Below are 12,322 nucleotides of genomic sequence, written 5' to 3'. Positions count from 1 at the left end.
CGAAAGGCGACTCTCAGCAGACTCCTTCCAAGTCTGGCTGCCCTCCTAAACACACAGCCCACGACTTATCAGTAAGAACAGGAACCATGGGAGCAGCTGGCAGAGTTACAGAAACAGAACTTCACGGAGAGATTGTGGCATACTGCTCGTGGTTTTGAAAGATCAAACAGAGGACCACACAGGGGAAGAACGTGACTTCTATAATGAGGCTGGTTCAACAGATATGGGTATAGTCGAATATTTTACAGTAATCATCTTCCTATTTCGGGGGGCACAGTATGCTTTACTGAGACTGCATGACGGGGCAGGGCTCCCCAAGCCCCTCCCCTTTTTTGGGTGTCTGTATGGAAACTGTGTAGACGTTGGGGTTCTCGGTGCATGGGCCCCGGAGGTCATCTGACACACCAAGGACTGGGCTGTTTCCTACGACTGTAACAGTGATACCCACTCTTCCAACTTGGCATTCTCTTAAAAACTGCCCTGGAACAGACTGCAAAGGCGGTCCTGTGGTATAACAGACGCTATGTACATCTCAACTTTATCCAAAACAAAAACTTGCAGGTAGCCTTCTCTTTTTGTAAAAAAACTGTTAGCAATAGAGATTTACATTGAGATTTACCCTTTTTACTTCCTCCTTCAAATTATGCTCTTTATGTAGAAACTTCTCTCTCTCAGAAACAATGAACTGAAGTAAAATTCGTCCCTATTCACCCAAAAGACAGCTGGTGTTAACAATCTGGTGTCCATTTTTCAAGTATGTTTTCTAGGCATAGATTATTATAACCACTTTTTAAACAACAAAATATGGAGTTGTATTTTACACCCCATTCTGCTCCTCGGTGTCTTCCGTGACAATGGGAAGAGTGGCAGAGTCCACAGTTTATATCACGCTTTTATTTTTTTTACGTGTATTTATTTTGAGAGGGACAGAGACAGCAAGAGTGGGGGAAGGGCAGAAAGACAGAGAGGGAGAGAGACAGAATCCCAAGCAGGCTCCGCACTGTCAGCACAGAGCCCGACGTGGGGCTCGAACCCACGAACAGTGAGATCATGACCCGAGCCAAAACCAAGAGTCAGATGCTTAACTGAGCCACCCACGCACCCCTCAGCTCGCTCTTTGAAATGACGTTCTAATTATGGGTGCATCATAATTTACTTAACCAATCCAGCTGTTAACAGACATCTGCACATTTCTCTAGTTTTTAAGCTATTACAGGCAATGGCTCAAAAACTGTCCCTGCATGTATTTTTGTGCTTTTGAGAATTTCTGAAATTCTGACTTTCTTATAAGAATTTCTTACTAGTAAAATATTGTTAGTAAAATACAAAGTTGTCCTCCAAATAGATACTGATTTTCACTCTCGCCACCAGAGAACTAGAGTGCCCTCACTATCACTGCATATAGTTACTATTAGTCTTTGCTAATTTGACACACAAAAAACTGGTCACGATTGTTTTAACTTGCATTTCTTTACAGGCATGGCTGAAAACCTTCTCACATATCATTGACATTTTGTAACAAATTCTTTTTTGTCCATTGTTCTAGGGGATTTTGAGAGTCCTCCATATATATTTTTTTATTCCAGGATAGTTAACATATAGTGTGCTGTATTAGTTTCAGGGGTACAACATAGTGATTCAACAATCCCATATAGTACTCAGTGCTCATCATGACCGACAAGTGTACTCTTAATCCCCTTCAACAGTTTCCCCCATCCCGCCATCCACCTGCCCTCTGGTAACCATCAGTTTGTTCTCTCCAGGGAAGAGTCCATTTTTTGGTTTGTCTGTTTTTTTTTTTTTTTTTTTCCATTTCTTAAATTCCACATATGAGTGAAATCATAGGATATTTGTCTTTCTCTGACAGATTTATTTTGCTTAGCATTATAAAGAGTCCTCCATATATTAAGGAAATTGGCTCATAATCTGTCATAAATGAAGCTGTGGTTTATGCCAAGATTTCAAAGTGTCTTAAATATTAGGAAATTTCTTTAAAAAATTAATTTCATTAATTAATTAAAGGAGAAGAACCAAAACAGCATTTAATAAGATTATACTCTCAATTTTTTTTTAAGAGAGAGAGAGAGAGAATGAATGAATAAATGAATGAATCCTAAGCAGGCTCCACACTCAGCACGGAGCCCGATATGGGTTCAATCCCACAACCTTGGGATCCTGACCTGAGCCAAAATCAAGAGTCAGACGCTCAACTGACTGAGCCACCCAGGCTCTCTCAATTTTTTATTGTGGTAAAAACCACACACTATAAAATTTACCATCTCAACTACTTTGAAGTGTCCAGCGCAGTAAACTATATGCACATTCTCGTGTATCCTATCTCCAGAACTCTCTTCATCTTGCAAAACTGAAACTGTATACCCACTGAACAACAATGGATCCCTTTTTCCCCCTCCCTAACCCCTGGAAACTATCATTCTACTTTCTGCTTCTGTGAGTCCAGCAAATTTAGATACCTCATAAAAGTAGAAGCATGCAGTATTTGTCTTTGTGTGACCGGCTTCTTTCACTTGGGATAATGTCCTCAAAGTTAATTCGTGTTATACCATGTGACAGGATTTCCTTCCTTTTTAAGAATGAATAGCATTGCATTGTACATATATGCCAAATTTTATCCATTCATCTTTTGAAGAATATTTAGGATGCTTCCATGTTTGGCCTATTGTGAATAATGCTGTTGTGAACAAGGGTGTACAAATATCTCTCTGAACCCCTGCTTTTGATACTTTTGCATATATACCCCGAAGTAGGCTTGCTGGACATATGGTAATTCTATTTCTGATTTTCTAAGAACCTTCATAATATTTTCCATAGCAGCTACACCATTTTACATTCCCACCAACAATGAATTTCTCCACATCCTCACCAACACTTGTTATTTTCTGTTTGTTTCTTTGTTTGTTTGTTTTAATGGTGACCACCCTAACATGTATGAAGTGATACCTCATTTGGTTTGATTTGAATTTCCCTAATAGTTAGTGATGCTGAACATCTTTTCATATACTTGTTGGTCATTTGTACAGTTTCTTTGGAGAAAAGTCTATTCAAGTTCTTGGTTCATTTTTCAATCAGGTTATTTGTTGTGTTATAGGATTTCTTTATATATTCTAGACACTAATCCTTATCAGATAACACAGTTTGCAAGTATTTCCTCCTATTCCATAGGTCACCTTTTCAGTCTGTTAGATTGTTTCCTTTGAGGTGTAGAAAATTTTAAGTTTGATATAGTCAAATCTGATAGTCAAATTTGTCTATTTGTCTATAGTCATTGTCTATTTTTGCTTTTATTGCTTGTGCTTTCCATGTCATATCCAAGAAATCATTACCAAACCAATGTCATGAAGCCCTCACCCCTATATTTTCTTCTTGAAGTTTTATAGTTTCAGCTTTTATGTTTAGGTCTTTCATCTATTTTGAGTTAATTTTTGTATATGGTGTGAGGTAACGGTCCAACTTCATTCTTTTGCATGTGGAGATCCAGTTTTTCCTGTACCATTTGTTGAAGGGACTATCCTTTCTCCATTGTGCAGTAGCCTTGGCACACCTGTTGGAAATCATTTAACTACATATGCAAGAGTTTATTTCTGGGCTATTACTCTGTTCCATTGGTCTATGTCCATCTTTATGCCAGTACCATACAATTTTTCTTACTGTAGCTTTGTAATATATTTTGAAATTAGGATTTGTTAGGCCTCCAGCTTTGCTTTCCTTTCTCAAGACTGTTTTGGCTATTCAGGGCCCTTTGAAATTCCATATGAATTTCAGGATTTTTCCCATTTCTGCAAAAAAAAAATGCCATTAGGATTTTAATAAAAATTGCATTGAATCTGTAGATTGGTTTGAGTAGTAAGGACATTTTAGCAACATTAAGTCTTTTAATCCATGAACATAAGATGTCTTTCTTTTTACTTGGGTCTTCTTTAGTCTCTTTTGATACTGTTTTGTAGTGTTTGGTGTAGGAGTCTTTGGGCTCTCTAGTTATTTTGTTCTTTTGAGGCGACTGTAAATGAGTCTGTTTTCCTATTTAGATTTTTCACTTCTAGTATATAGAAACACAACCGATTTTTGTGTGTTGACTTTGTGTCCTGCAACTTTGCTGAATTCTTTTGTTATGACAGTTATTTTTGTGGAAGCTTAAGGATTTTCTACATATATGATCATATCATCTGTGAAAAGAGATAATTTGACTTCTTCCTTTCCAAGTTGGATGCCTTTATTTTTCTTGACTAATTGCTCTGCTAAGATTTCCGGTAGTATGTTGAAATAGAAGTGGTGTGAGTGGGCATCCTTGACTTGCTCCTGATCTTAAAGGAAAAGCTTTCAGTTTTTTACCATTAAACATAATGTTAGCTGTGGACTTTTCACATATGGCCTTTATTATGTCGAGGTAATTACCTTCCCTTCCTAGTTTTTGGAGTGTTACCATGAAAGATGTCTAATCTTATCAAGTGCTCTTTCTGCATCAATTGAGATAATCCTATGGTTTTGGTCCCTCAGTCTGTTAATGTGGTATATTACATTGATTTTCATATGTAGTACATTCCTTGGGTTCCAGGAATAAGCCCACTTGGTTATGGTATATAATCCTTTTAATGTGCTATTGAATTTGATTTACTAGTATTTTGTTAAGCACTTTTGTATCAACAGTAATCAGAAATATGGTCAGTAGCTTTTTTGTTATATCTTTGTTTCAGTATCAGGGTAATGCTTACCTCATAAAATGAGTTTGGAAGCGTTCCCTTCTTTTCAATTTTTGGAAGAGTTTGAGAAGGTTTGGTGTCATTTTTTTAAATGTTTGGTAGAAATCTCCAGTGAAGCTGTCTGGTCCTGGGCTTTTCTTTGTGGAGAGCTTTTTGATTACTGATTCAAGTCTCTTTACTAGTTAGAAGTCTGACCAGGTCTTTAATGGTTCCTCATCATCTAGTCTTGGTAGGTTGTGTGTTTCCAGGAATGTATCCATTCTTTCTAGGTTACCCAATGTGTTGGCATATAATTGTTCCTAATAGTCTCCTGTGATCCTTTTAATTTTTGTGGCACCAGTTGTACTGTCTTCTCTTTCATCTCTGATTTTTGTCATTGGGTCTCCTCTCTTTTTTCTTAGTCTGGCTAAGGGCGTGCCAATTTGTTTTAAGGGTGTGCCAAAGTTTGTTGATCTTTTCAAAAAACCAACTCTGTTTCACTGGCTTCTATTGTTTTTCTATTCTGTATTTTATTTTTGCTTTAATCCTTATTGTTCTCTTCCTTCTGCTAACTTTGGGATTAGTTTGTTCTTTTCCTAGTTCCTGGAGGTGCAGAGTGAGTTGTTGATTTGAGATCTTCCTTTTTTTTTAATGTAAACATTTACCACTATAAATGACCCTCTTAGTACTGCTTTTGCTGCATCCATAAGTTTTGGTATGTTATGTTTGTGTTTTCATTTGTTTCAAGATATTTTCCAGTTCCCCTTGTGATTTCTTTGACCCATTGGTTGTTCAAGAGTGTGTTGTTTAGTTTCCACATATTTGTGGATTTTCCAGTTTTCTTTTTGCTAGTGATTTGTTTCATTTCATTTCATCTCATTTCCAACCACAAAGAAATGTGGTTGGAAAAGGCACTTGGTATAATTTCAATCTTTTAAAATTTGTTAGGGCTTTGTTTTATGTCCTAATATATGATCCATCCCAGAGAATGTTCAAGGTGCACTTGAGAAGAAGGTGCATGCACATTCTGCTGTTGTTGAGTGGAGGGTTCTGTATGTGTCTCACAGGTCCAAATGGCCTCTACTATTGTTTCGGTCTAAACCCTCATTTTTTAAAAGATTTAGGAAATGAAGGAAAAAAGAGGGAAATGTCCTGAGATAAAGGATTTCTACCAGAAACCACAACAAACATTACACCTAGTAGTGAAACACTCAACTCAGGAACAAGATAAGAATTCCCACTATCATTATTTAACATTGTAATGGGATCCTAGACAATAAGATGAGACAAACTGGTATTATTTGCACATGAATAAGAAAATCTCCTGAAAAACTGTTATAACTAATAAGAGGACTGGGTAAGAGGATGAGATAGGGGCTCCTAGGTGGCTCAGTTGGTTAAGCGTCCAACTCTTGATTTCGGCTCAGGTCATGATCTCATGGTCATGAGATCGAGCCCCACATTGGGCTCTGTGCTGATAGTGCAGAGCCTGCTTGGGATTCTCTCTCTCTGCCCCTCCTCTGCTTATGCTATCCCTCTCAAAACATAAATAAGCTTAAAAAAATGATGAGATACATTTGCAATACACACAAATCATCACATTTCCCCTATGCCAAAAAGAATCCATTAGAGAAGGAAATGGGAGGGGGTGGTGGAGAGCCCATTCACATTAACAACCAAAACTGGAAAAGATCTCAGAGTAAACCTTTGTAAAAACACGGGCAATATCTATATGGCAAAAACTGCAAAACTCTAACAAGAACAAAAAAGAAGACCTAAATAAGTGGAGAGTCATAGTATATTCCTGGAGGCAAAGATTCAGAACTATGTAGATGTCAGTCCTCTCTAGATTAATCTCTAAATCCAGTACAATCACAATCACAATCAAAATGCCAGCAGGTAATGCAAGTACTGTAAAATGGGGACGGTAAAGTCTAGGTGATGAGGATGTGGGTGTTCACTATAAAATTAGTTCAATTTTTCTGTATGTCTGAAAGTTTTTATTAAAAAAATGTTTGAGGAATTGCCATCAGGATTCTTTATAGAATTTGACAAGCTAAATCTGAAATTCCTCTGGAAGGCAAAAAGCACAAAACAGCTTTAAGTTTTAAAACAAAACTATTTAAAGATTTTTTTTTCAATGTTTATTTATTTTTGGGACAGAGAGAGACAGAGCATGAACGGGGGAGGGGCAGAGAGAGAGGGAGACACAGAATCGGAAACAGGCTCCAGGCTCTGAGCCATCAGCCCAGAGCCTGACGCGGGGCTCGAACTCACGGAGCGCGAGATCGTGACCTGGCTGAAGTCGGATGCTTAACCGACTGCGCCACCCAGGCGCCCCAAAACAAAACTATTTAGATGAACTTGCTTTACAAGACATCAAAACATATTTTTTTAATGTTTATTTATTTTTCAGAGCACGCACAAGCAGGGGAGGGGCAGAGAGAGAGAGAGAGAGAGAGAGAGAGAGAGAGAGAGAGAGAAAGAGAGAGAGAGAGATGGAGACACAGAATCCAAAGCAGGCTCTGACAGCACAGAGGCCGGTGTGCGGCTCACACCACAAGATCATGACCTGAGCCAAAGCTGGCTGCTCAACCGACTAAGCCACCCAGGTGCCCAACATCAAAACATATTTAAAACTTGAGGGGTGCCTGGGTGGTTAAGCATCCAACTCTTAATTTTGGCTCTGGTCATGATCTCCTGGTTCGTGAGATCGAGACCTACCTTGGACTCTGCACTGACTTCAGGGCCTGCCTGGGATTCTCTCTCTTCTCTCTCTGGCTCTCTCTCCGCCCCTCCCTCACTCTCTCTCTCAAAAATAAACATTAAAAAAACATTTAAAGCTTGAGTAATTAGAATAGTGTATTATTAGCATAAGAAAGGATAAATGGATGAATAGATCATCTAGATACACTTTGCATATATGGAATTTTCAGAGTATGAAAACAGTGCTATTTTTAAATCAGTTGGGAAAGTGAGGCAAATTAATAAGTATTAGAGCAACTAAGTTCAATCCTCACCAATATTTTATTTTTTTTTTTAATTTTTTTTTTAACGTTTATTTATTTTTGGGACAGAGAGAGACAGAGCATGAATGGGGGAGGGGCAGAGAGAGGGGGAGACACAGAATCGGAAACAGGCTCCAGGCTCTGAGCCATCAGCCCAGAGCCTGACGCGGGGCTCGAACCCACGGACCGCGAGATCGTGACCTGGCTGAAGTTGGACGCTCAACCGACTGCGCCACCCAGGCGCCCCTCTCACCAATATTTTAAAGAAAAATAATTTCCAGGTGAATTTAACAGAGAAATACAACAAACAAAATCACAAACATATTAGAAAAAATACAGTAAAAATCTTTTTAAGTTGTGCTGAAAATTTTTTCTGTGCAAGACTTAAAACCTAGCAACTGCAAAAGGTTGATTGATTTGACTTCATAAATATGATAAATTTTGACTACTAAAGGAAACCATTAATAAGGCTTAGACATAAGTGACACACTGGGAGGAAATTTATAAGATGACGATAATGTTTACAATGTAATGACAAAAATACTAGAAAGGGGGCAAGGAAATGAACAAGCAAATTACCATAAGCTATTAACTAGAAAAGATGCTCAACCTCACTGGTAATTAGGGAAATGAAAATTAAATTAAAAATGAGGCTCGGGGCACCTAAGTGGCTCCTTCCATTGAGCATCTGACTTTGGCTCAGGTCATGTTCTCATGGTTGCTAAGTTTGGGCCTGCACTGGGCTCTGTGCTGACAGCTCAGAGCCTGGAGGCTGCTTTGGATTCTGCGTCTCCCTCTCCCTCTGCCCCTCAGCCTCTCGTGCTCGCTCACTCTCTCTCTCTCAAAAATAACATTAAAAAAAATTTTTTTTTAAATGAGGCTCTTCCTCCTTCTTCACAGATTGACAAAAATCAGAAAAACAGACTGTGTCATATTCATGCAATACGAGAGTATAAATTGGTGAAATTTTTATGGAGGTCAATTTAGCAATAGCCATCAAAACTTGAAAAGGCCTTTCCTTTTATCTAGCCATTTCACTCTGAAAAGCCCACATAATCTGATGAAGTACAAAAATACACACACATGATCGCAAAGATCCCAATCAGGTTATCCACTGCATCATTTCGTAGTAGCAACAACATCCATTAGTCGGGTGGTGATGAAACACACAACAGAACTAGCACTAGGAAATGAAACGCAGCCATTTAAAAAGGTTAAGACCTATGGGTACTGATGTGAATACATCTCTAAGACGTATTTAAATAATAATATATAATGTGCTGCAAAATGTTTCATTTTTTAAAGAACAATCTTTGTAGACTTATATTTGCTTGAATAGAAACAGAATTTAAAAGAACAAAGAATAAATACTGATCCATTGAATAGTGAGTGATTTTATTAGGACAGACAGGAACATTTACCTTTTTTTGTAACTTTGTGCTTTCTATATTGTTTGAATTTGTTACAGTCATGTGTTGCTTTTTAAATATTTATTTATTTTTGAGAGAGCGCAAGTGGCGGCGGGGGTGGGGGAGAGGGGAACAGAGGATCCCAAGCAGGCTTCATGCTGACAGGCTGACAGCAGTGAGCCTGATGTAGGGCTCAAACTCACGAACCACGAGATCATGACCTGAGCTAAAGTCACTCAACCGACTGAGCCACCAGGTGCCCAATGTATTGCTTTTAATTAAAAAATATCAGTAGATATTAAAATAGGTAAAATTAATAGTGCCAGTGAGCAGTACACCCTGCAATGGAGAGGCCAGCATATGGGGTGGTTGTAAGTCGCTCACACAGAGCAGGGAGGTTCGATGTGACATGAACCATCTGCGCAGGAGGGGTGCCCAGGCTTTGTCAACATGGAGCCCCTAAGTGGTATCACTATCTTGTCATTTACTTGCTAAGCCTGACTTGTGGAGGTCATTTGCCTGGAACAATACATGATAACTGCTGTGGCCTGGACTAGGGAGGTGGAGGGATGGTGACCACTCACGGTTCTTAATCCATCAACGAACCTGACCACTTCAAAGAACACTTGACACCTTGAAATCCATAAGGGCACAAATGGAGGCAGAATCCTTGCAGAATTTTGATACTTAAAAAGAGCCCTACTTACAGAATTTTGATACTTAAAAAGAGCCCTACTTACAAACATCCTAAATATCACATATTTGCGTGGAGTTGCACACAGTAGCTGAAAAAAATCAGTGAACCCCTTAAGCACCCGAAGTGTGTCAACAAGTTGTATTGGAGCCAGATGTGCGAACAAAACAAAACAAAAAACCCGGCAGGTTCTCATATGAATTCAGTCAGGGCTATAAGTGATCGAACGTGTGGATACCTTTCAGGATCACTGTTCAGCATGAGTCAAGTGATCCCAGCAGTGGGGATCAGTGGCTGGTGCTGTGAACCACTGCCAGAAGCTCCGAATTGAATCAATAGGTTCCATCTGAAGAGACTTCTGCAGTCTAAGATAACACCACACACAAGAGGATCAATTTGCACTGATGGCGCCACCGCTATGCTAGAAAGAAAGGCCGAGAAATTTCCATGACCAACTAGGAAACTGGATTTACTTCCATGTTTTCACTCAAAGTGCTTCATAGCCTGCAAAGTACTTTCATTTCTTTTGATCCATCCCCCTAGCCTCCCAAGTCGCTGGTGGTTATTGTCCCTTCCCCCATCTTCGCACTGAGGTGACGTGACAAAGTCACACAGCAGATCTGTGGACGAGCCTGATATTCTGACTAAATCCCATGTTGTTTTTTAGACCATATTCACTCTGAATACCAACTGAATAATAAACCCACTACCTTCAATTATTTTTACATTATTTACATTATGAATTCTATTATTTTGAGCCTACTTACCAAGGGCTCAAAGGTTTTAGAAGCTGAATTATTCCAGTGTTGTCTTTTTTTTAATTAGGATTTGACAGGGCTACCATGATCCTTAATATGTATAACATTTTACACTGTCAGAAGAGGGGGCACGTTATTTACTCCTAGGTATGACTACAGAGTTCTGTTACAGCGGGGCCAAGTGACTAGACCAAGTCAGTCATCAGGAATCTATAACAAAGAGAACACAAGGGAACTGTCCATCCTCAGGAATGTGTGTGGGCAGAACCTTGGCAGGCCAGCAGATCTGCTGGCTACAATTATCAGGTTTTGCTGAAACAAAGAAAGGAATCACAAAGAGTTCAAGCCTGTTTCTAAGCCGAATCCTCAAGTGTCAAAGCAACGCCAAGTCCAGTGCTGGCCTCCTTTTACGCTCTGGGTTGTAAGGGACACGATACTTTGTGCATTTAGTAATCACCCTTCAGTGGAGGGCTTGGGGCCAGAGCCCTCTACTTGTTTATTCCCCTCAACTCATTCTTGTTTCTCTCAAGTCACCAACAGAAATAGCCTGCTCCAGTCAGATGTTATCACCTTTTCCGTGAACACAAATTTATTCCTTCTCAAGCTCAGAAAGGTGAGTGATTATGATATAAATACAGAGTACCCAGAATTAAAGGGATTTTAGAGACCACATCAGTCTCTAATCACTCATCTTTGCATGAATTATGTTGAAAATATCACTAACCAGTTAGGAAAGCCTATGCTTGAATACTTCCAGAGACAGGAAGGTCAGCACCTATTGAGGTTGAAAAGATGCTGGAAATGGTTCCTTGCAGTAAACGGAAAGCAATTACCTTCTTTTAGGTTCCACTCTCTACATTTTTCACTCAAAATAGTTGAAGACTTACTATGTGCTAAGTACCATGTGCTAGATAGTGGGTATATAAAGATTTTTAGAATTGTGCCACCCCTGTTCTCAAGAAGCTAATTGTTGAGGCTGTGAGGCTACTGGCCAATATTCTGGAGCTTCCTCGCCTACGGGTCACGTTGGATTTCCCTGACCACCTGCAATTAGTTATAACCAATGGAATGTAGACAAGTATGCCATCTCTAGGAGAAAGCTTTAAGAGAAAGTACATGTTCTGCTTCACTATTTACTCTCTGGCCCACAACTGGCAGTGTTCCAGATTGTGCCTACTCCGTTAGCATAAAGTGAGAACAAAAGCTGACCCACAATGTATACACATAGTGTGAGCAAGAAATAACCTTTGCTGTTTTAAGCCACTGAGGTTTTTGGACTTGCTTGTTACTATGGCATAATCCAGCCCATCCTGACCAATACACAGTATAAGGGAAGCCTGACAAATCAACCAAAGTCAAACAAGAAGCCAGGTACCATAGTGGAGGCACACATGGGATTCAGTGAGGGTGTGGGAAAAGCCATACCACCTAAGTTATCCGGAGGACTCGGCTAAGGCCTCACAGAACAGGTAACCTTTGAATTAGAAGTTAAAGGATGAGTAGATACTGTTGAGAAGAGTGTTCTAGACAGGGAACACTCTATGTGAAGCCACTGAAGGAAGAGAAAACATGGTGTGTTCGGAGAATTACAAGGAGCTCAGTTTTGCTGGCATATGCAATCTGACTGGGGTGGATTTATCGTGAAATAAATGAAGCTGATGCTTTGGAGACCCTCACTGCACAGGCATCTTCAGTGGCCTGTATCTATTATTTTTTATAAATTTATACTTATATTCTTTATACTTTTTTTCTTTAG

At 39.4% G+C, this 12,322-nt stretch overlaps 1 protein-coding gene across 13 annotated transcripts in view; it reads right to left on the bottom strand.

Moving 5' to 3' along the window:
* Positions 1-12,322, bottom strand: part of ZHX3 (zinc fingers and homeoboxes 3) — a 129,521-nt gene that overhangs the window by 16,456 nt on the left and 100,743 nt on the right. For 11 of the 13 annotated variants that reach the window (XM_045053618.1, XM_045053611.1, XM_045053612.1 and 8 more), the window contains one exon: positions 10,047-10,229. The exons of the other annotated variants lie outside the window; for them this stretch is intronic. The gene's annotated coding sequence lies outside the window, so the exon portion shown is untranslated. The remainder of the gene's footprint in view (positions 1-10,046; positions 10,230-12,322) is intronic. 13 annotated transcript variants of the gene reach the window in all.

The sequence above is a fragment of the Felis catus genome, chromosome A3 (genome assembly GCF_018350175.1).
Source record: "Felis catus isolate Fca126 chromosome A3, F.catus_Fca126_mat1.0, whole genome shotgun sequence".
Classification (NCBI taxonomy): domain Eukaryota; kingdom Metazoa; phylum Chordata; class Mammalia; order Carnivora; family Felidae; genus Felis; species Felis catus.
This window is presented reverse-complemented; position numbering and strand designations above follow the sequence as displayed.